The 24478-nt window shown below is 40.7% G+C and overlaps 1 protein-coding gene across 5 annotated transcripts in view; it reads left to right on the top strand.

Annotated features, from left to right (window-relative positions):
* The window catches only part of Fars2 (phenylalanyl-tRNA synthetase 2, mitochondrial), a 440323-nt gene that overhangs the window by 401047 nt on the left and 14798 nt on the right, over positions 1 to 24478 (top strand). Inside the window, exon 7 of one of the 5 annotated variants that reach the window (XR_011372252.1) lies at positions 21031 to 21150. The exons of the other annotated variants lie outside the window; for them this stretch is intronic. The gene's annotated coding sequence lies outside the window, so the exon portion shown is untranslated. The remainder of the gene's footprint in view (positions 1 to 21030; positions 21151 to 24478) is intronic. 5 annotated transcript variants of the gene reach the window in all.

Raw genomic sequence — 24478 nt, 5'->3', positions numbered from 1 at the left:
AAGTCAGCTTTACATGGAAAATGAGTGGATTCAGCAGGTTAAGGTTTGGAAAAGTGTTTATAGTCACTTATCAGTAGTTAGTTGTCATTCACATATATGGCCCTCAGAAATGCTATGGAATTAAAGTACAAATGATTAAAGAACTGGTGGACACAACAAAAAAGAATTTGAGAAGTTGGAGAAAGAGCAGATATTCTTGCTGAGGAGGAGGAAAAATGGGTACTGTCCAGCAAAAGTATCTAGGAGGAAAGAGGTAAAATCTGAGGGCACATTGAGCTTCTATCCCATGTGGCCTTTGGCAACCCTAGTGGATCTCCTCATTGCCCGTTTCCAGAAGTAGAACCAGGTATGGTGGTAGTCCCAGTCTCTTGGGAAGCAGAGGTACGAGTCTTACCATTTCAGGGCAGACTGGGTAAAGTTAACATGAGATCCTCTGAGAAATAAGCTGAAAGCAAAAGGACTGAGGATGTGGTTCAAATGGTAGCAGGAGTCCCTGTATTCAGTCTCCAGTACTGAAAAAAAAAGGGGGGATAGCAAGAGAGGAGGGAAGGGGAAAAGAAAAGGACAAAAAAAAGGAAAGGGACTGTACCATAAACATAACTTTTTTGTTAAAAAATGAGTATTTCAAAAACCTGGTCTCTTTTCATTCTCCTTCAGTCACATCTTTTGCATGAACAGTTATTAAATTCTTCCTGTGTGCTAACTACTAGGCTAGACTATGAAAAATAGACCATTCCAGCCCCATCCTGCAGTATGGATGAAGAACCAGCAAGGTGTGGGATGCAAGCTGACCTCAACTCCCACACTGTCACCATCAGAAGCTCGGGCAATGTAAAAGGCTAGGCTTGGCTTCACTGCTCCCAGGATGAGGTTTTGTGTGATTTTAACTTATTTGCAGATAATTAACCCTAAGGTCAAAAAATGCTGCCCTTCTGCCTGTGCAGAGATGAAAATGAGAGCTTGGAAGAGAAGCAATTGTTGGGTAGAATTAAAAGCTTCTTGATGAATGCTGCTGCGGTGACATGGAGAGGAAATTACAGTCACACTTTCTGCAGTGTAATTAAAAAACCAAAAAAACCAAAGATGAATGAAATACCCACCAGTGAAAATGGGATTTGGTTCTCAACAGAGGAAATTGGAGTTCCATCGGTCACTTGTGGTATGGTCCTGACTCATTTCAGATTTCAGCAGGGGGTGCACATACATTTTCCTTAACCTGTGCAGTACCACAGCCCAAGGAAGGGAGTTTCACTCTAAAAAGATGTCATATATTTTTTCCCTCCATCCTAACTACTATCTTTTTCTAAAGTACCAAAAGAATTTCCCTACCCAGATGTGATCTTCACTACTTTGTTTTCATACCTCTCCCCCACCACTCCTTGATTTTCAAATTCTGATCCTCCAGTATTTAATCACCTCTGCCCAAGAACATATATGAAGATTTGTAGCCCTAATCTGGATTTATTTATGGTCATGGCCATGGAGTCCACATTGTACTATATCATCTTGTTTTCCCACAGCTATGAAGCTAAGCCAGAGAGCCATAGCTACTGTACACTGATGTATATGAAACCAGGAGGCCTGGGCTATATGCCCAGGCTGCCCTTTTGCTGGTATCTCTGGGAAATTGCCTAACCTCTCAGCTTTATTTCCTTCATGTATTGGATAGATATTAAAATAACATAGTCATTAGAGTTATCCTGAGAATTGACAGAGTTGATGTGTTTAAATCTAGGTTTGTAAGTCCACAAGAAATACCAGTCCTACCATAGCTATCAGGTAAATAGCACAGGATCCAAGAAAGACAAGCTGGCATGCTAGCTAAAAGACTTGGGATTATCAAGATCAGTTGTGGACAATGGCCATTACATCTTAGCAAGTTTGAGCAGCAGATTTATGCATAAAGAGCAAAAGGAGGGCAGGAACCCTCAAACCAGCCTCAATGCCCTACCTGGAGGTCATTTGCCAAAGGTCTGCAATACCCATCCTCCTAGGAAATAAGGCCCTGGCCAACTCCTCTCCCTTAGGAAAAAGAGCAAACCATGGCCCTATGCCTACTTGGCACTATGAGATAAAACAAGGAGGACATAAGGGAGAGTCGGGCTTCTGTGGATATTGTCTTCCCATACAGAAGGCTTTCTTCTTGAGCTGGCTCTGGGAGCTGACTCTTCAGACCAGAATTCCTCTTCTGAGAAGAAGAGCCAGGAGATGGTGATGCCACTGACAGTTACATAGCACTTATTAACACTGGGATTGTGGCTCCATGAAAGAACTGGCATTTTGAACTTCAGTTTTATGGATGAGGACTGCTCACCCATGATGGACAGTATGACTCTGAAAGGGCACTGTATAGCTGTGAATCTTATCATTGTCAGTAACCACTCCAGCACACACAAGACCCTGGGATCAAGCACCAGCAACACAAGCAAAATCATAGCCCTTATTATGGGCCAGAGAATATTTTAACTATAGTGCAGAGATTATTTTATTCAGGCTTAATAATCATTTCATATTGGTATTCTATTTGGTTCATGTTCTACATAGGGAACCTAACATGAAGTAAACATAGGTCATTGAAACCTGGAGAGTCTCCATAGAGAGAGGGAAAGACAGAAAGAGATACACACCCAGCCCTGGAAAAAGCAAAAACAAAAACAAAACAAAAAAAACCAGGCTAGCTAAGTGGATACGCAGTATATAAAATGAAAGACAGACAGATAGATAGAGAACTGTAACTCTGTAAGTATAGTATAGTATATGCATCTGAGGATAGATTATTATTCTTATAGTTGTTGCTTTTAAAAAAGACTGACTGAAGCCAGGTGCTGGTGGTTTATACCTGTAATCCTAGCTACTCAGGAGGCTGAGATCTGAGTATCATGGTTCAAAGCTAGCCCAGGCAGGAAAGTCCATGAGACTCTTATCTCCAATAAACTCACCAGAAAACTGGAAGTGGCACGGTAGCTCAAGTGATAGAGTGCTAGCCTTGAGCTGAAGAGCTGAGGGACAGAGCTTAGGCCCAGAGTTCAAGTCCCACAACCAACAGCAACAACAACAACAACAAAAAGACTGACTCAATAAACTAAGCAGGCTCCTAGAAGATTTATTCTACATTATCCTCAAACATATTACCTGGTTACTTTGTAGATTGTATTAAAATCCAAAAGTACTATTAATCATTAGTTTTTTTTAAGGTAGAAAAGTATATTTTCAGGTTAGCTTCAAGGGATGTTTTAACAGCATTGCCCTATCATATAATTGTGATCTACCTAACCTCATCTGTTAAGTAACTCATATAGGGCCACAGAGCTAGTTAGTAGAACTAGGCTTCAATGCCAGATGCTCTGATTCTGTCTGCTATTTCCACCTGTTCCTCCTACAATCCTGTAGCTAATGGAGGCCCTCACCAGACGACCTCAATGGACTGCATCAAGGGAAATATGGGAAGTTCATTGATTAAGAGGTTGGGACAGCTCCTGGACTGGATCCTTGCTTCCTAAGCTTTCTTGCTGTAGTTTCTTGCTCAGATTTCTTGCTGTAGTTACTTGACCTCATGAGACTCCCATTTCCCTTGGGCTTGTTGTGAGGAACAGATGAAATAGACAAAGCTCCAGCATGTAAGGGTCATGTGGCTATGATAATAATATATTCCACACCCCCAGCTGACCTTTTTCTGTAGGACGGTTGAGTGTGTCCCTTGTCTGAAATACTTGTGACCATAAGTACATTCAGTTTGGGATTCTTGCTGATATTTTTGGTCATTAATTTAAAAACAAAATGTAGAAATGAATATTTTAGAATGTTATATTTTTTGTGTTTCTCTGTGTGTGTGTGTGTGTGTGTGTGTACCTATCCTAGAGCCTGAACTCAGGTTCTGGGCACTGTCTCTGAGATTTTGTGCTCAAGGGTAGCTTTCTACTGCTTAATGCACAGGTCCACTTCTGGCTGTTTTTGGTAGTTAATTGGGGATAAGAGTCTCACAGACTATCTACTTGGAATGATTTCAAACTGTGGTCCTCAGGTCTTAGCCTCCTGAGTATCTAGGATTATAGGTGTGAGCCACCAATGCCCAGCTTCAGTGTTATATTCTTTCAGATCTATATGGAATATTTGCAGAAACATATGAGATATCTTGAATATGAAACCCAAAGCTAAACATGAAAGTCATTGTATTTCATGTATATCATGAACACATGACCTGAAAATAATTTTAAACAGTATTTTATATTACTTTGTCCATGAAACAGGACCCTCACATTTGTGGCATCATGTCTGCACTCAAAAAGTTCAGGTTTGGGGCCATTTTTAATTTCAGATTTGTGGATTAGGGCCACTCAACCTGAATGGGACAGTGTGACTCTGGTAGCGCACTGTGGCACAATGCTGAATCTTGTAACTGTCAGTGAGTGCAATCAAATGTAGTGATACACTAGCCTTTCAAATGCACCATTTGACAAGTGTCTTTAAACCCAGCCTATGGACTCCACCCTGTAGGCTGGCATCATAGGTGACATTGTTTTGTGAGGTCTCACGTTGACTTGCTAAAAATAGCAAGAAAGATTGGGTGTCCTGATAGCATTGATATTCTTTTGTAGGAAACTATTCTCAAGATTAAGATGTTGTCTTGAACTAATTAGAAAGGGAAACAATGGTAGGTGAACTACACTGACACAAAGTAGCTTAACCCAGCAGACACTTAACTGTCAACTGGTGGATGAGCAAGCTAGCACCCAATTCTGGCTCTAGTCCCATAATACTGCAATAAAAACTACCAGTGTTGTTCAAAGCCTAGCTTGGAGGTTGTACACCATCACCTTTGCCTATTCTGCTGACCATGTGGGCCAGCTCTGGTCCATGTGGGAGGGACAACATAAGGCAGGAACTAAGAAAGTAAAGATCTTCAGGGATACTCTAGAGATTGGCTAGCACAAGTCTAAGGTTCTCAACTCTGGAGAGCTGACACAGTTGTCTTGTTCTTCTCTCAACCTCTCCCCCCTCTTCTCAAGTTGTTGCCTTTGAAAAGACACACAACACGTTTAGTTCACATGGGCTAGATCCAGTCATGCAGCTGGTTATTTTGTAGATTAAAATGATGTTTTTCAAAATGAACTCCAAGAAATGGAAACAAGAGGGTTTTTGTTACTTTGCTTTTTTTTTTTCTATCTCTCCTGCGTTGCTGCTTTTGATTTCTGTACCTTTTGTATGTAAGTTTGTCTATTTGGGGGAGAGTAAGGGGAGCACAGAAGTGGTAGGACAAATGGTGAACAAATGCAGCAGTGTTACTCACTAGACACTGTATTGAAATGAACTATACAACTTGTAGGGGAGGAGGATCAGGAGAGAAAAACTGAGAGAAAATGAGGGAAGAGGTGACACTGTTCCAAAAGAAATGGCTCATTACCTGACTTACATAACTGTAACACCTTTGTACATCACCTTTAAAGTAGTAGTAGTAATAATAATAATAATAGAAAAATCTAAAAAGTCTAAATGATAGTATTAGTTTAAAATAAAAACTAAGAGCTTGGAACTCTAGTTTTACCTCAAAGGATCTGGATTTTGTTTTGTTTTGTTTTGTTTATATGCACCCTTGCGATCTATAATAGAAATGGGTACTGTTCTTTAAATAGACCAGTATGAATTCAATTCTTACAAGTGTAAAACCATCATAGGTGCTAGAACACTTCTTTTTTTAATCCAGAAAGGCGAGTTATCTAAGAGACTAGCTAAGTATCTAACAAACCAATCTATTGCTTCAGTTGCTGTGTAGTGTAGGAAGAATTGCATTCCACCTCCCTCATCCCTCTTTCTCTTCTTACCATTGCCATTCTACACAGCCAAATCATTGTGAATGAGGACATTGATTTAAACTTAACTCCATTTTCATTTTCCTTATGAATTAAAGTAAAGAATGAAAAGCAAATAGCAAGGATCCAGACATCATAATGCAATTGAGGTAGCAGAAAGGAAGAATACAGAGTTCCCCCACTAAAGTAAAACTGAGCAACCAAAACCTCATGTATACACTCAAAACCATGTGACAACTCTAATAGATAATGGAGGAAACAAGAAATAGAATATTCTTTGAAAGTCAGATCCTATAGGAAGGCAAGTGAGCCCTCTTCCTGGGTGGAGTGTGAGTGGAGAATCATCTTGATTGACTGACTTCATGCATAACACTTGCTTGACTCAGACATGTCCAGAAGTCCTAGGTTTGGTGAGTAAGACTAATCAGAAGTTTTTGAGTAATTTTATTGTTATTATTAAGGTGCTATACAGAGGGGTTACAATTTCATAAGTCAGGTAATGAGTACAATTCTTGAACAATGTCCTTTGACCTTTTTCCAGACAACCCTTCTTCCATCTTTCCTGTGCAGTATTGATATGAAGCAGCCATGTTGCAGACCTTAGTGGGACAAACGTGTGTAAAAGCTGATGGAACAGAGAAAAGAGGAACTCTGATCCTTCAAGGCAGTATTAACAGCTGCTTTGGTCCTCATGCCTTCAGAAAACTTTTCAAATTGTTTAAGTCAGATCAGTTTTTTTTTGTTATTCTTGCTGAATGTCACTGAACTGATCAGAACTGAACAGTGTATGCCAGCACTCTGAAGAGAAAGAATATATTGTTCTATTGCAACTTCTAAAAGGAAGTAGGAGCCCAAAACATCTATGACTAGAATAGGATTTCTGAATGTGCATTATTGCAATCAAAGTGAGGTCAATGAATGAGAGAATCTGAATATGTCCTATGATGAATGACAGCAGAGTGTATCATTGTTTTGTAGAAGAAAATGGCAAGGAACTCAGAGTTTTTCCTGTTTACCAGATACAAAGTTATCTACATCATTACAAGGGGTGTTTTTATTGCCAGAAACTTCTAACTTTTATAAAAGCTTAAAGTAATTTTTATCATTATTTCTGCAAAATGTTTTTATTAAAGGAAACACCATATGGTAGCAGCAAGAAGAGTTGGTTACAAGTCACGAAGCTAGTCACAGATTTCTTTCCAACAGTTAAATTCAAAAAACTTATTACAGACCCTACATTTAGAGAAAAATACAAGTTTAAGACTCCTGAAAACATAAAAACTTTCACCAAAGAGCCATGAAGTTGTTCTTGTTCTTGTTCTTGTTTCCACTTATAAAATCTGATAAGAATAGCTATAATACTCAAAATATTTAACAAGCCATAGGGTCTCAGCACCAATTCATCAGAGCAGATGTCATAGCTCACAGCGTTCCACCAGGAAAATTACCTCTTTAAATCACCTTTTTTAGTCATTACCACCTCCTTTTCCCACTATTTATTTTACATCTTTGTGTCTATTTCCATCTCTGTAACTTTGTCATGTTAGATGCATGAACTCATACTGTGTATGATCCATCTTCTTACATGGATTGTCTGCCCTCAACACAACACCCATGAGATCTACACCTAGTCTTATATGTATAAAAACAAGAATCCTATTTTCTAGTTCAGGTATTTCCACCTTTACCCAAGTAAGAACATTGGTCTATTGAACAGATTTTTACATAAAAGAAAATGTAATTAAAATCAAAGCAGTAGGTTGTTACATTTAAAATAGATGAAAAATTGCATAGAAGGAATTGTGGGATCGGGCCTCCTTGAGGCCTGATCAGAGGACATGGGACCAGCTCAGTGGGAAGCATCCACAAGACATATATAAGCTTTTCTCATCTAGATCTTCTGTTACCATCCTTGCTTTGGATTCAGGAGGGAAATGAGTGAGTTCCCTTACCAAACCTGACCAAATGGGAATGGCTTATACCACTGCTGCCTTTCCCTTGAGCATGTTCAAGCAACGGCAGAAGAGGTAAGTTAGGTCTAAGTCCTTCTATCCTTGGGGTCTTTATCCTAGCCCTTTGCTAAATACATGCTTGCATCGTTTTAATCTTCTCAACAACTCTCCAAGATAGATTATTGCTAACCCATTTCATAGGCAAAGCAATTAAGACTTAGAAACATTAACTCTCCCAAAGCAAAATCCATGTTCTCAATCACCACTCAAAGTCCAAAGTGATGGGCAGGGCAAAGCCTCTGGGCACACAAGTGTCTGTCCTCTATGTACTGGTAGAGCACATGTCTCAAGGCATTAGAAGTCTGGAGACTTCCTAAGTCATGGGTTAGTGCCCCTTCAAGCCTTTTCATTTTGGAACAGTAAACTATGCCTGTGAAAGTATAATCTATTAAAGTAGGAAAACTGGTGCTGGAGTATAGTAGCTCAGTGGTAGAATATTTCCCCAGAATATACCAGGCCCTGAGTTTTATTTCCAGAAACACACACACACACACACACACACACACACACACACACACACACACACACACACACACACACACACACACACTCAAATCAATTAAAACAGTAATGAAACCAATAGCAATTAATATTCTGGGATTCTCATGCTAGCGGTCCTTACTTGATTTTTTAAAAAATGACACTCCTTGAAGTAGGTAAGTGGTAGAGATTTTTTTGAAGATTGAAGAAGCAGAAGGCTATCCTAGTGTGTTTTTATAAAAACAAAGGCACTTGCACTGGGTAACAGGAACTTAGGTTGGCAATCCAAGATACTCAGAAGATTGAGATAAATATAAAAATATATAATTGCAATTCAAAGCCAGCCAGCCCAGGTGAAAAAGTCTACAAGACTCCAACTCTAAAATAACCAACAATTTTTTTAGCTCCCTTATCGAAGATTAGATGGCTATAGGTCCGTAGGTTCATTTCTGGGTTTTCAGTTATATTCCATTGGTCCTGAGGTCTCTTCTTGTGCCAGTACCAAGCTGTTTTGATTACTATGGCTTTACAGTAGAGTTTGAAATTTGGTATTGATATTCGTCCAGCAGTGTTCTTTCTGTTGAGGATCGTTTTTGCTATTCGGGGTCTTTTATTGTTCCATATGAATTTTTGGATTGCCTCTTCTATTTCCTTGAAGAATGAGGTTGGAATTTTGATAGGTATCGCATTGAATTTGTAGATAGCCTTGGAAAGTATTGCCATTTTCATGATGTTGATCTTTCCAATCCAGGAGCATGGGAGTTTTTGCCACTTTCTAAGTTCTGTTTTGATTTCCTTTTTAAAGTTTTCATCCTAGAGGTCCTTCACTTCTTTGGTTAAGTGAACAGAAGAAAGACAACCTCTTCAGTAAATGGTGCTGGCAAAATTGGTTAACTACTTGTAGAAAACTAAAGCTAGATCCTTATATATCATCCTGCACTAGAATCAACTTCAAATGGATCAAAGACCTCGAAGTCAAAGCAGACACTCTGAAAACATTACAGGATGGAATAGGAGAAACCCTAGGTCTCCTTAGCACAGGCCGAAATTTTCTTAATAGAGACCCAGAAACACAACAAATCAAAGAAAGGTTGGACAAATGGGATTGCATGAAGTTGCAGAGCTTCTGCATGGCAAAGGACATAGCTAGCAAGATCAATAGAAAGCCTACGGATTGGGAGAAGATCTTCATTAGCCATACAACAGACAAGGGTTTCATATCTACAATATATCTGGAACTCAAAAAATTAAATCCCCCAACAACAAATCCTCAAAGAAACAACTGCCCAATAAATAAGTGGGCTAAAGACTTAAAGAGAAACTTCTCTGAAGAGCAAAGAAGGATGGCCAATAGACACATGAAGAAATGCTCAACCTCCCTAGCCATAAAAGAAATGCAAATCAAAACAACATTGAGATACCACCTCACTCCAGTTAGAATGGCTATAATCAAGAACTCTAATAACAACAGATGCTGGAGGGGATGTGGACAGAAGGGAACCTTACTGCATTGTTCGTGGGAGTGTAAACTTGTTCAACCACTTTGGAAAGCAGTATGGAGGTTCCTCAAAAGATTCCACATTGAGCTCCCCTATGACCCAGCAATCCCACTTTTGGGCATTTACCAAAATGTTTACAAACAAGACTACACTAAAGCTACCAGCACGACTATGTTTATTGCAGCACTATTGACTATAGCTAAGATATGGGACCAACCCAGATGCCCCTCAGTAGATGAATGGATCAAGAAAATGTGGTATATATACACAATGGAATTCTATACCTCCATCAGAAAGAATGGCATTGCCCCATTTGTTAGGAAATGGAAAGGCTTGGAAAAAATTATATTAAGTGAAGTAAGCCAGGCCCAAAGAAACATAGGTCCCATGCTTTCCCTTATTTACAATATCTAGTATATGTCTGAGTCAAGCAGAAAAGGTCAGATAAGGTGATATTAGGAAAATGAACCCTAAGATATATATTCAAATGTTTTTTTTTATTTTATGCAATTGTTTCTAACGCATTTATAAGATTATTTCTTTGTTGCTTTGTATGTCCCTCCCCCACAGTATAACCCCTGCTTTCACTGTATTTGATGTTGGTATAATTTGTGGAGGGGAAGGGGAAAAACAAATTGTTTAAATAGGTATACATGTGGACCCATTGTAACAATGAAATGTACAAGTCATTATGTCGAAAATGAACTTTACAACTTTGGTGGGGGGGGGAGCGGGGAGGATTGGGTAGGGGGATGGGGGGAGGATGGGAAGGGATGGGAAGAGGAAACAAAGGAGGAGGCTACAATGCTTGATAAGAAATGTACTCATTATCTTGCTCTTGTAATTGTAACCCCTCTATACAGTAGTTTCACAATAAAAAAGTAAAAAAAAAAAAAGAAAGAAAAGAAAAGAACCAACAGAAGGATGAGTTGGAGGTGTGGCTTAAGTGGTAGAGTACCAGCTGAGTACACCAACTGACCAAGCACTAAGCTAGCTGAGCAAGTGCTTTGCCCTGATTTCAAAAAAGGACCAAATAGCCAAGGGCTGGTGGTTCATGCCTTAGCTACTCAGGAGGCTGAGATCTGAGGGTTGTGGTTTGAAGCTGTCCAGGGCAGGAAAGTCTGTAAGAGTCTTATCTCTAATTAAGCACCCAAAAAGTGAGAAATGAAGCTGTGTCTCAAGTGGACGAACACTAGGCTTGAGCAAAGAAGCTCAGGATCAATTCCTAGGCCCTGAGTTCAAGCCCCAAGAGCAGCACAAAGAAAAAAAAATAAAGGAAAGAAGGAAGGAAAAAAGAAAGGAAGAAAGAGAGAGAAAGGGAAAGAGAGAAGGAAGGAAAAAAGGAGAATGAGGGGAGGAAGACTAGTTACCTGGGAGGCTGAGATCTGAGGGTCATGGTTCAAAGCCAATCTGTGCAGGAAAGTCCGTGAGACTCTTATCTTCTATTAAGTACCAAAAAAGTTGTCAGTGGAGCTGTTGCTCAAGAGGTAAAGTGCTAACCTTGTGCAAAAAAGCTCAGGACACCATCCAGGTCCTGAGTCAAGCCCCCAGGACCAGCAAAAAGAGAAAGGGGGGAGGGAGGGAGAGAGGGAGGGGGAGAGAGAGAGAGAGAAAGAAAGAGATAGGGAGGGAGGGGGAGAGAGGAGGAGGAAGAGAGAGAAGGGGGAGAGAGAGGGAGGGGGTGGGAGAGAGAGAGAGAGAGAGAGAGAGAGAGAGAGAGAGAGAGAGAGAGAGAGAGAGAGAGGACCAGAATACAACTGGATAGTCTCCAAGACAGGGAGACGGCCATCTTCACAGAGACCTTGGCTTTCAGGGTTTCAGTTGTATCTCCCTTAGTATTTTATACACAGAGACTTTGAAAAGACAAGTACTAGTACACTTAGCCCTTCTTGGCTTCAAGGTACATTTTCCTTACCAGGAGCCTCCTAGAGGCAGAGGATGCACAACAACCTGCAGAATTAGGTATAAGAAGAGCCAACTTTCATCTAACCAGCTCACTTTTCAACCAACCAGGTCCTTTAAAGGCCCCAGCAGGGTTCTCTAAGGACACTCAGGAAGTGGCTGTTCTCCGTCTCCACCAGCCTCTGAGCATATCCTTCAAGCATCCCAACCCAATTGATCTACCAATTCTCCACTCTGATAGGAATAAAACTCCCTCTAAACTTGAGGAGAAAGAATTTAAGCAAATCCCACTAAGACTAGAATCTCTTCAGTTTTGCTCTTCCACTTTGCCTTCCACTGGGTCCACAGTCATCCAGAGTGTCCCAGCACAGACTGTTCAGTGATTGTTGAGGTAGTGGTATTCATGATGTAGCAGCCTTCTTTCCTCTACCTTATCCCTAACCCTGGATGTGCAGCCTTCCTTGTGGTGGGCACATTGGTGATGAGCTTTGGAGGATGGCAGATGAAGCAACAGCTTACATTACCCTTCTTACAGTGGCTGAAAGTGTTTGTCTTGCTCTACAGAAGTGCTTCATCGGTGTTCCTAGTTTGTTGTTTCTTTACAACTATACAGGACAGTTTGAATATTAGAAGGTGAAAGTCATGTTTTGTAATGACGTTATGATACTTTCTTATTAGCATTCAGTCAGCAACAAGCCTGCCTTGAACAGCAATAAGAGACCTCCCACCCAAGGAAAACCCAGGATAGGATGAATTTACAGCTGAATTCTACAAGGCCTTCAAAACTAGTACCAATACTCCTCCAACTCCTCAATGAAATTGAAAGTGGAAGCTCACTAACTCTCTGTGAAGCCATCATAACTCTCATCCCCAAACCAGGCAGGGACTCATCAAAGGAAGAGAACTATAGACCCATTTATTTGATGAACATCGATGCAGAACTTAACAAAATTTTGGCGAATCAACTTCAATAACTCATCAAAAAATCATACACCATGATCAAACAGGATTCATTTCAGGTATGCAAAGCTGGTTCAATATATGCAAGTCAATTAATATAATTCATCACATCAACAAGAGCAAGAATAAGAACCACATAATTATCTCAATAGGTGCAGAAATAGCATTGGACAAAATCCAACACCCTTTATGATGAAAGCTCTGGAAAAACTAGGAATCAATGGAACATTCCTCAATACAATAAAAGCTGTGTATGACAAACCTACAGCCAGCATTATACTTAATGGCAAAAAGCTAAAGCCATTTCCTCTAAATTCAGGAATGAGACAATGATGTTCTCTCTCTCCACTTCTTTTCAATTTAGTATTAGAATGCCTAGCTAGAGCAATAAGACAAAATATAAACATAAAGGGGAATCCAAATAGGGAAAGATGAAGTAAAACTCTCCCTCTTTGCAGATGACATGATCTTGTATTTAAAGAATCCCATGGACTCCACTCCCAAGTTACTCAAGCTGATTTGAAACTTTGGCAAAGTAGCAGGGTATAAAATTAACCCTTAAAAATCAATGGCTTTTCTGTATGCCAATAATGAGAAGAGTGCAGCTGAAATCAGGAAAGCAACTCCTTTTGTAATAGTCCCACAAAAAATAAACTACCTAGGAGTTAACTAAAGAAGTGAAGGACCTCTATGATAAAAACTTTAAAAACCTGAAAAAGGAAATTAAAGCAGAGCTAAGGAAGTAGAAAAACCTTCCATGCTTCTAAATTGGGAGGATTAACATCATGAAAATGGCAATACTGCCAAAGGCTATCTACAAATTCAGTGTGATACCTATCAATATCCCAACCTCATTCTTCAATAAAATAGAAGCAGCAACCCAAAAATTCATATGGGACAATAAAAGACCCTAAATAGCAAAAACAATCCTTAGCAGAAAGAACAGTGCTGGAGGAATATTAATACCAAATTTCAAACTCTACTACAAAGCCATAGTAATCAAAACAGCTTGGTAAAAGCTCATACTGTACTGAAGTTGTTTTCATGCTAGGATGGCTTTGTAAAGGAGATGATTATTGGTAGCTACTATGGAGGATTGGAAAGTATATACCCTGAAAGCATGCTGAATTTCAAGTTGGCTAGTCACTTTTCCCAGACTATAACAAAGTACCTGTGCTGATTCACTTACAAGGAGGACAGGTTTATTTTGGCTCACAGATTTGGAGGCCATTAGCTACATTCCATGTAGCTAACCATGTCCTAGGACTATACGGCAGTACATGATGACAAGGAGAACATAGTAGACAGTCATTTACCTTGTGCCTGGAGCCAGAAGAGAAAGGAAGACACTGGTGTCCCACAATCCTCTTCAAGGGCATACCCCACTGACCAGAACATCTCCCACTAAGCCCCATCTCTTTGAAGTTTCTACAACATTCTAGCTGAGCCTTTAGAGGAGACATTTAAGATCTAAATTATAGCAACTCTTGAAGAAAGTAAAAAACAAAGGCCTATTCTCAACAAAGACTTAATAAGCACATTGTTTATATAGTTACAGAGTAATTTTTTTCATTCATTGGTGCTAAATATTAGGAAAATTATGTAGCCCTTACTATATATTCTCCCTCGGCATCCTGCCACCCTTACCTACTAGCAGCCCAACATAAAAACATTAATTCTAATTCTTCTTCCTGGTCAAAGGCAATCAGTGCACAGCACTTAGGACTTGAGAAGGGTTGGTTTAGGAATCGCTGGTAACCTAAGATCAGCGATTTTTGAGGGGAAGGTTTAAGGTCTCTAAGCACTTCTAGTTATGTTTCATTGCTCTCAAGAAAAAAGCTCAGGGAAGTGGTTTTCCTGTGGCCAGGAAGCTGGACCTTTCAACATAGTTTTGGGAACTATGCTACTCTATGTAGAGGAGTAGAGCTGAAAAAGAGCCAGCAAGCAAGCTTGCAGAAGTCACCCTATGCTTACCAACACCATTCTGCATTCTTTGAAGCTATTGAATTTGAGGGTACTGATAGCCACAACCTACAGAATGTTAGCCTTGGTATAAGGCCCATTCCAGCACCGCTTTGAGATCAGTACTATCATAGTCTTCATATACAAAAGATATTGAGGCTTTACAGAGCTCAGTGCATGGAAGTAGTAGGTAGCAGGGCTGGGATACAGACATACTTCTGTCTGATTCCTACCCCTCTGCCTCCTGCCCAGGAATTTCCATCTTTCCCATGTTCTGACCAACATGTCATCTGGAAGTCACTTGCTTACTAGGAGGTGGAGGAAGGACACCATTGTTCTGTCTTTGATCCTGAATGCATGAAGGCTCAGGGCAAGTACTCAGCGGCCTCAGCTCTGTGCCCTGAGCTCCTGAGCAATCCTGTGGTTGGCACACAGCCACAGAAACTACATGGGAGTCAGCACATTAAATCTTTACTCCTTTTTATTACTAAATATAACACATGTGCAGAAAAGGGCATAAAATGTAAATAGATGGCATAATGAGCAGTTGTAAAGATAATGCCTCGGTCAGGACTGTTTGGGTTCAGCAATTACATGGCAGTGAAGAAAGGAAATAGCAGTGACCATATGAATGGGTCTCCCAGCCTTGTATCATTATTGCCTATCTCTGAAGTGTTTGTAGTTTTAGGGAAATAATGGTATCACTTACACCAGAATGAACAACTACAAATAGACCATCAAAATGACATCCTAGGAAAGAGCACAAATCTGACTCTCTGAGTTAAGACAGTGGCAATATAATGACACTATTCTTAGCCCTATTCTACTTCTGTTGGTATGGTGCCAAAAATCTCATGGAAAAAGGCCTGTAAGGCCAGTTCCTAGAAATCTAATGTTAAGGCGTGGTTTCCAAACTTCCCTGGGCAAAGGATAGCTGTCCTCCTTCCCCCATGACCTTCCCCTTGACCCTTCTGCATGGGGCACAGGCATAAGCCTTGCTTGTGAGGGCCAGGACACATCTGAATTTGTGGTGGACCACTTAGGTAGATACATGGAATTGTATGCTGGGCTTCAATGATCTGATTTCTCATACATCTTCCATATAGGTGATGCCTATTCCTGTTTGTTTTTGGCTCTTGTAATTGATTCTTTAGAAGCTCTTTTCAAAGACATCAGGACAAAAAGGTCTGAAGAAATTACATCGTGTCCATTTGCTGCAAATAAGAACAAGTAGGTCAGGTGGCTTCAGAGCCATCTTTGTACCAAAGTGAGACCTATAACTATATGGAGTCCAAGCAGCCACCATTGAAAGGAGCCCTAGACACCTGTGATACAGGATCAGGCTTTAGCCTGGTTGCCTGTGACTACGAGAGGCATTCATCAGTCCACATGTTGCCTCTTCTTCCATTCAAAAGACAAAAAATATCTTCCAGCCAAGATGACTCTTTTCATTATTTTAATCACTAATCTATTTTAGACTTTACATTCCCAGGCAGCTAGCACATAATTATCTTTTTATATGGCTGAGACCAGCCCAAAGCTAGACTTTCTGCTAAACACAGCTAGAGCCTGCCCTTGCGAACAAAGACAATGACCACCAAGTGGTCCTTAGGTGAAGGCTGGAAGAGATTTTTTTAATTATATTTTTATTATCTTTAAGTAGTTGTACAAAGGGGTTACCTTTCAACAAATCAGTTTGTAAGTACAGTGTTTATTGATGTCATCCCTCTTATCATTCTCCCCTATCTCTTCCAACCCAAATCGTTCCCTTGCTTTTCCTAGTTTTGGAGGATATGCATTGGATTTTATGTCTATATTCTCCTGCCCTTCCTCTCTTCATTTTTCTAACTTCCTCCACTTGACTTCCACACACACACCTTTCAAGTACCAGTCTCCTAGTATACATTGTGTTGGACTGTGCGTTTTCCTAAGGAATTATACCATTTAAATTCTCCCCTGCAAATAACATGTGTTTGTGTAAGCTTGTACATAACCCCATATGTGTTTACTTGTATATTTATGAATTAGATCTAGCTTCCACATATGAGTGAAAACATGTGTCCATTGTCTCTCTGGGCCTGACTTACTTCACTTAACATGATTTTTCTAGGTTTATTTCTTTGCAAATGATGTAATATCATTCTAAATGGATGAATAAAATTCCATTGTGTGTGTGTGTGTGTGTGTGTGTGTGTGTGTGTGTGTGTGTGTGTGTGTGTGTGTGTGTGTGTGTGTAGATAGATAGTCACATTTTCTTGGTTCATTCATCCATTGAGGGGCATCTGTGCTTTTTCTATAACTTGGCTATGGTGAATAGTGCAGCAATGAACATGGTTTGTGCTTTACTGTATTCTGATTTGTATTCTTTTGGATAAATGCCCAAGAGTGGTATTGTTGGATCATAGAGTAGTTCTGTGTTTAAATTTTGTTGAGAAATCTCCAAACTGTTTTCCAGAGTGGTTGAATAAGTTTACATTCCCACCAACAGTGTATTAGGTTAATTTCCCCCACATCCATGCTAGCTAGCATCTGTTGTTGTTTGTATTCTTGTGATAGCCATTCTAACCAAGGTGGAAATCTCAGTGTTGTTTTGATTTACATTTCCTTTATGACCAGAGATGTTAAAATTTTCTTCATATATCTGTTGTCCATCTTTACTTCTTCTGAAAATTTTCTATTTTGCTCCATTGCCCATTAATTCGATTATTGATTCTTTAAGGTTGTATTTTTTTTTAGCTTTTTGTATATTCTGGTTATCAAACCTCCATTGTCTGACGTATAGCTGGAAAAGATCTCTCACTCTTTGGGCTGTTTTTTACCTTATTAACTTTGTCCTTTACCATTCAGAAATGTCTTAGTTTAATGCAATCCTATTTGTCAGTTCTCTCTTTGATTTGCTAAGCCCCTGGAACTTTACACCAAAAGCTCTTGCATATGCCAAGAAATTCTAGTGTTTCCCCTTATCCTTCTTGTAGTAGTTTCATGACTTCCAATCTTATATTGACATCTTTGATTTTGAACTGTTATTAGTACAGGGTGACAGATAGGGATCCACTTTCAGTGTTCTACATGTGGATATCCTGTTTCCCAACATCATTTATTGAAGAGGCTTTTTTCCATCCTACATTTTTAAACGCCTCCCTTATTAAGTATTAAATGACTGTAGGTCTATGTGTTTATTTCTGGGTCTTCTATTCTGCTACATTGGTTCTTGGGCCTGTTTTTGTGCCAGTATTAAGCTGTTGCCATTACTATAGCTCTGTAGTAAAGTTTGAAGTCTGAAATTGTTGTTGTACCTCCAACACAGATTCCCCCCACCCCACCTCAGGATTGCTTTCGCAATTCATGGCTTTTTGTGGTCCTATATGAATTTGTAGATTGTTCTCTCTATCTCAGTGAAGAATGAAACTAGTATTTTGGTGGGTATTCCATTGAATTTGTAGATTGCCTTAAGCAGTATTGCCATTTTCATGACATTAATCTGCCAATCCAGAGACATGGAAGGTCTTTTGACCTCCTAATGTCTTTCTCACTTTCTTCAAAAACAATTTAGAGTCTTATGCCACTAGGATCGAGCTCTTTCTTCCAAATTTTAGTTTTCACTATATAGGTCCTTCACTTTCTTGGTTAGGTTGATGTCTGGGAGTATTTTTTTTTGAAGACTGTTACACATGAAATTGCTTTCCTGATTTCACTCTTGATCTTCTCATTGTTGGCATACAGAAAAGCTACTGAGTTTTGTAGATTGAGTCTATACCCTGCTAGTTTGCCAAAGTTATTTATCAGCTATAGGAGTTTGGGGGTAAAGTCTCTAGGGTTCTTTAAGTATAGATCCATGTCATCTACAGACAGTGATAGTTTTACTTCTTCCTTCCCTATTTGGATCTCCTTTATGATTTTCTCTTGCCTTACTGCTCTAGGAGTGGAGACAGTGAACATTCTTCTCCTGCTCCTGATTAAGGAGAAAATGGTTTTCCAGGTGTTGATGGTTCACGACTGTAATCCTTGCTACTTGAGAGGCTGAGATCTGAGGGTTGCAGTTTAAAGCCAGCTCAGGCAGAAAAGTCCATGAGACTATTATCTCCGAATAACTACCAAAAAGCTGGAAGTGAAACTACAGCTCAAGTGGTAGCCTTCAGTAAAACAGCTCAGGGACAAGCACCCAGACCCTGAGTTCAAGTCCAATGTAAACTCTTTTTTCATCCTTGTCTACTCAGTGCCCAAAAGAGCACATATCAACTGAATACTCATCAGTGTCAAAAATCTTATGTTTATTAACCTCCTGCTGTTTGACAGGCTTAGAGGCTTCATAGTGAGAAAAACAGAGGCTAAAGCACTATAAACCTACAACTTACATTGCAGTGGTGAGCTACAGATAAATAATGTGTAGGAGTTTGGAATTGTAATGGGGAGGGTGTACAGTTTTTAAATGAGATGCTGAGGGAAGACTTGGTGCATATTGAGATGATGACCACTGAGTAGACTTGCAGCTGGTGAAGGAATGAGCACTGGGGAAATCTAGAGGAGCTTTTCTCCCCTAGGCAAGGGGAAAAGTAGTTACAAAGGTTTAGAGGCAGTGAGCCACAAGCTTGAGGATAGATGGGAGGACATGGGAACCAACCAAGAGCCCACAGTAATTCAACCAGAGAGAGTGCTGGTGTTATAGGAAATGAAGTCAGAAGTAATGGTGAGGTGCAGACAATCAGGATCTCAGTATTTAAATGCTGCTTCTTGCTCTAAGTGGGAAGGTTTTGCAAAACTTGAAGCAGACATGGCACTATATGACTTATGTCATTACTTTGGCTACTCTGTGGAGGCAACAGTGAAGGCAGATCAATTATTAGACCACTGTAAGAATTCAGATAAACCCTTGGTAATGGTGATGAGTTAGCAAGAAATGGGTAGATTCAAAATATGTTCTGAAATCAGTGCAAAGAATTTGACAGGTTTGAAGTAAGCAAGCTACTGTCCCACTGCCAGAAGCCATTATTACACAAGCCAACTGAATACCGTGTGGCAAGAATCACAAGGATTAGCTTAGAGTCTGGATACTACAATGGTCAGAGATACAGTAGATTTCTGAGAGGCAGCTGAGAATGCCCTGTAGGATGCTGTGAGGAGGAAAGTCACATGTGAAACTATATATACAGTCTGGACAGTCAGAGGACAACGTGAGCCTTCACTTTGTAACTAAATAACTCTTCTTGATGATTACTAAAATATACTCAGTTATCAACCCATCTTTTAGATTCCCAAGGTCTCTCTCTTTTTTTAATTATTGAATTTTAGTTAGGGGTCAGTTCATATTTAAAACATCTAATAGATACAGATTTATTATTGTTTATCTTTATCTACTTCTGAACCTGATTCTTTTCATAAAACTTCCTAATTTCCATATGCCTTTGATGTTTTGAGGAGACCAATTACCAGTATACCTCCTCCTCTGCCAAGCTGAGGTGCAATTGAGTAAATCATCAACAGTGAATATCAAAGTATATCTTTACTGCCAGACTCAGGTAGCTTATGCCTGACTCAGGTTTCTACTCAGGAGGTTGAAATCTGAGGATCATTGCTCAAAGCTAGCACAGGCAGAAAAATCCAATAGACTCTTATTTCTAGTTAATCATAAAAAAGCCAGAAATGGAGGGTGTTGCACAAGTGCCAGGCTTGAGCAAAAAAAAAAAAAATTTAAGTGACAGCACCCAGGTCCTGAGTTTAAACCCCAATACTGGCTGAACCCTGCATCTTGTTTCTCCTCACCTCCCCTTTATGCTGTCTGTCCTTTGAGGGGCATCATCCGGGCTGAGAGAGCAGCATGAGAGAAGACCTTGAGAAATGGCAAAGAAGATTCCAATTGCAGGAGTGGAAAGGGACTTTAGGAATGATACAATGGGCCAGGGCCAGACCTTCAGAGACTTCTTTGTCTCTTTCTTAACATTAGCAACCTAATGAAGTTTTTGAAAGCAGGGATGCAAAGTTATCAGATTTGTAATTTTACAAATGTGGGTTGGGAAGATCAGAAACACCTAGCCTGGATAGAAGGTGTTAGAGATGGTGACGTCCACCATGGGCCTCTCCATGTGTTGCCTTTTGCTGCTGGTTCCTGCTCTGGCCAGGTTCTGACCCACATTCTCATCTGCCAGTGAGAAGAAGGAAGCAGCATGAGCACTTGGAGATGCACAGTTGTGCTGCAGCAGGCCTCCAACGCCGGCCTGCCTAAGCCTTCTGAACTGAAGGTCCTAGAAGACAGGTGTTTTCTCTCCAAGTTTCATTCCAACAAGATATCTTTCTGCATTTGTAAAATTTATAAAGCAAAAAGGCTATAGAAAGTTGCCTTCCATGTCCCAAAACTGTATGCTAGATACCACTGTTGGTAGGCTACTGCTTCCTTCTCTTCCATTTGTACAGGGCAGACATAACTGTTAACAGGAGAACATGAAATACACAGAGCCCACAGTTTGTTGCTGGATCCACTTAGCACTGCCATCAGTGAGCTCCAGCTGGCCCCGAAGAACAGCTCCTGAGAAGGTGAGGTCCTGGGGAGGTTATGGTGATTTTGCCCTTTGGGGGCCTTTCTCATGGTATGAAGAGCTGTTCACTTGCCATCTAGCAAGCATCTGCATTCTTCCTATGAGCAGAGCTTTGTGCTGGGCCCTAGTAACATAACTGTCTCTGAGTTAGTGAGGGATGGGTGCTTGGGGCACAGACAGGTGTCAGGTGTCTCAACACATGGTGATAGTGGGGAGCTCTTAGAGAAAGCAGGATTCTTCTCCTGGGACCACTTTCCAAGCAGAACCTGTGGAGGAGCCAGGAATTGGTGAGATGGGAGATGTGGTAGAGGTGGGGACGGGACATAAAGATGATCAGATTGGGTTGTCCTGGGCACTTGATGGGTAATAGAATATTCCCAGACAGCAGGTCTTTATTGACAACCATAATCCTCAACTCTGTCTTCACCAGCATTCATTCTAGTGGGAAACCCTACAAAAGACAGTCTGCAAATTCATTTCCAATCAGGAAACATTCCTGGGCTCCTAGAGTGGAAGGTCCACCCATGTCCAACTCCAAGTAACACAGCAGGCAATTAAATGTCCTCTGCCTGTCTGTTTGCATTGTAAGCCTGTGCCATCTGGGAGCACCCTTAGCTGTGCACAGGAAGACAGGCCTTCTTGAGGAACCTCACTGCCCATCCACGTTCCACCGTTAGGAGTCCACACAGTGACCTAGGTTTTGCTTGATTTGTGATATTCCTTGCAGTAGCTTATATGTGATAAGCCCTTGCTAACACAAAAAGGGACTCTATGAATTTCTTTCCATTTAGACATTATTTCTTCCACCCTAGTTTATGCCAGAGTGCCCTAGTAAATGTTTCTTTTATATGGCATAATGGTACATTTCTCCTAGTTTATCACCCTGTGAATATAAGATTAAAAAAAAAAATTCCTCTCATTGGCTCTGCCCTGGCTTCCCTTTTCAAGGCTCCCCTGAACACATCCTGTGCCCATGGTAATGTTTTGAAGGGCCAGCCTCATTTAATATCTCCCTTGTGATGTGCAAAGATCCCGAGAAGGGAAAGATCAGTGATTTATAGGAAACACTTAGCTTAGCTCTCTACCCTCCTTCTCCAAGAAGATGTCATAACCAATACATCAGGGCACTGGCTTTCTGTACAGAGTTGGAGCTAAATCATGGGATATATTTAATTAAAAGACAAATAGCAAAATAAGGTTGTGGTGGATGCTTTCTAATTGTGGTCTGTTAGATTTTAATTACTCGTCATAAATTGTAGAAGCTGATCTACGGTGTGCTCTTGCATACCCCTGTTGTTCTGAATCACAAAGACACGTTCTCAGCTGCTGACAGGATGGGCCTCATCTGCAGCTCTGAGGGACTTGATCTTACACGACAGTGACTCAGCAGCTTGCTGAATCCAATTAGCAGCTTTGTGGCTGCTTATTCAGAACAGCGATAGCAATGTCTGACTTGTCATGAAGCCCAGTCTGCCAGGGATGGGTCTGCTTGTCTGTTATCAGCAGCACTTGTATCCAGGGAGGTCAGAACAGGCATCAGAAGGTACTTTCCCCAGGTGTGTTTTTGGTCTGTCCTTGCTGGACACTGATGCTTAGAGAGTCGAAGAGAGAGCCAGAGGTCTTTAGCATTGATCACCTAATCCAGAGAAGCTAGGCACTTGCTCAAGATTACAGGTGGCTGAGTGAAACCCCATGTCACAGAAACCCAAGCCCCCTTTACCTATGCATGGCTCATTTCCTGTGCCTCCTTTCTCACCCAGACCCATCCTAGGAAGGGTGAGTGTGGCATCATAGAGTGGCCTCTGCAGAGAAGCACTTCTCCCAGTCCCTTCCATTCTGACTATAACTTAAGGAATAATGCTGTTTACATAAGAGAGCTTGGGAAATGTGTGCTACAGCCATGTGAAAGTGGCCAAGACAAGGTAGGATCTTTATGTCAGCACCTAAAAGTCCCTGCAGTCATATTTTGAGGGCATTGAGGCAGAGGGAGGAAAAGGGTCCCTCAAACTTTTTTTCTCTAGGATGTAGGATTTTTTTTTTTAACTACTACTCCAGCCATAGTGTTCTACTCAGTGTCTGCCAAGAAGGTATTAGAAGCCTCTAGCAACTTTCTCCTTGGACACTGGCCTGTTTTATTGTTGGAATAGACCTCTGATATACCTAGAGGCCATGGCAAATAACATCTTTTGTGAATTCTAGAAATGACAGGCTGTGGCACAAGCTGGCAGCAATCCAACCTTTCTTTTGCCACCCAGAACCTCTCTATGCATCTGCCTTTCATGACTTGTCCTCTCTGTTGAAAAGGGAAGAGCAGATCTGTCGTCTCTCTCTGCTGTTTTGATTTTTCCTGTGGCCAGACTGCAGAGTAATTTACAAATGCAAAAACAACCAGGATCTGTCTTCCAAAGCAAGCATGGTCAGCACAGTGTTTCAAGGGAGACTCCCCAGCCACTTCCCTGTCATGCTAGAGAAGAGCAGCAGTCAGCTGAAACCAGTTGGACGGCACTATAAGAGCCTGTTCAGGTGTCCTGCACACAGAGGGCTCAGGCATAATGGGTATGTTTGTAAACTGTTTGGTACAAGGCACCAGAATTCCCATTAATGTCAATGTTCTTTTTGTTTCTGGTACTGTGGCTTGGATTCAGAACCTCATGCTTTCTCTCAGCTTGCTTGTTCACTGCTGGTGCTCAGCCAGCAGTCATGCCTCCAGTCTGGCATTTTGCTGGTTAGTTGGAGATGGAGTCTTGCAGACTTTTCTACAGAGCATGGCTTCAAACTACTCATCCTCTGATCTCAATCTCTCAGCCTCCTGAATAGCTAGGATTACAAGCATCATCCATCATCAACTTTTTGTTCTTTTTAAGTATATCCAGGGATGCAGAACTTTTTGGAAAAGTATACATTTCTCATTAAACAAATAAACTAACAAAGCTTATATTGTTAGCCATAGTAACTAACCTCTTTTCATAGGGTATTTGTGTTTACTATGTTAGGCTCTTATACACATACAGACATAGGCTGCACAGTGATAAATCTCTGTCAAACATGTCAAACATGATGATCCCATAAGATTATGTTACATAACCACCTTAGTTGGCTAATACCCTCATAGGTTCACACAGTGATGAAATCACCAAAAGATGCATTCTCAGAATGTATCCCCATATATGACTTTATAAAGCAGGTTTGTTAGTTTCATTTAAAGTGTCAGAACTGGGAGATAGAGTCATTTGCCCGGTGCCTGCTGAGAGCAGATGTGTCTGATCCTAGACGGGGGCTCACAGCCTTGCAGCTATATTGCTTCACAGGGTGTTCTACTGGGCAGT

The sequence above is a fragment of the Dipodomys merriami genome, unplaced genomic scaffold (genome assembly GCF_024711535.1).
Source record: "Dipodomys merriami isolate MVZ:Mamm:240054 unplaced genomic scaffold, mDipMer1.0.p SCAF_16, whole genome shotgun sequence".
Lineage (NCBI taxonomy): Eukaryota > Metazoa > Chordata > Mammalia > Rodentia > Heteromyidae > Dipodomys > Dipodomys merriami.
Note: the sequence above shows the minus strand (reverse complement) of the source record. Positions and strands in the feature narration are given on the sequence as shown.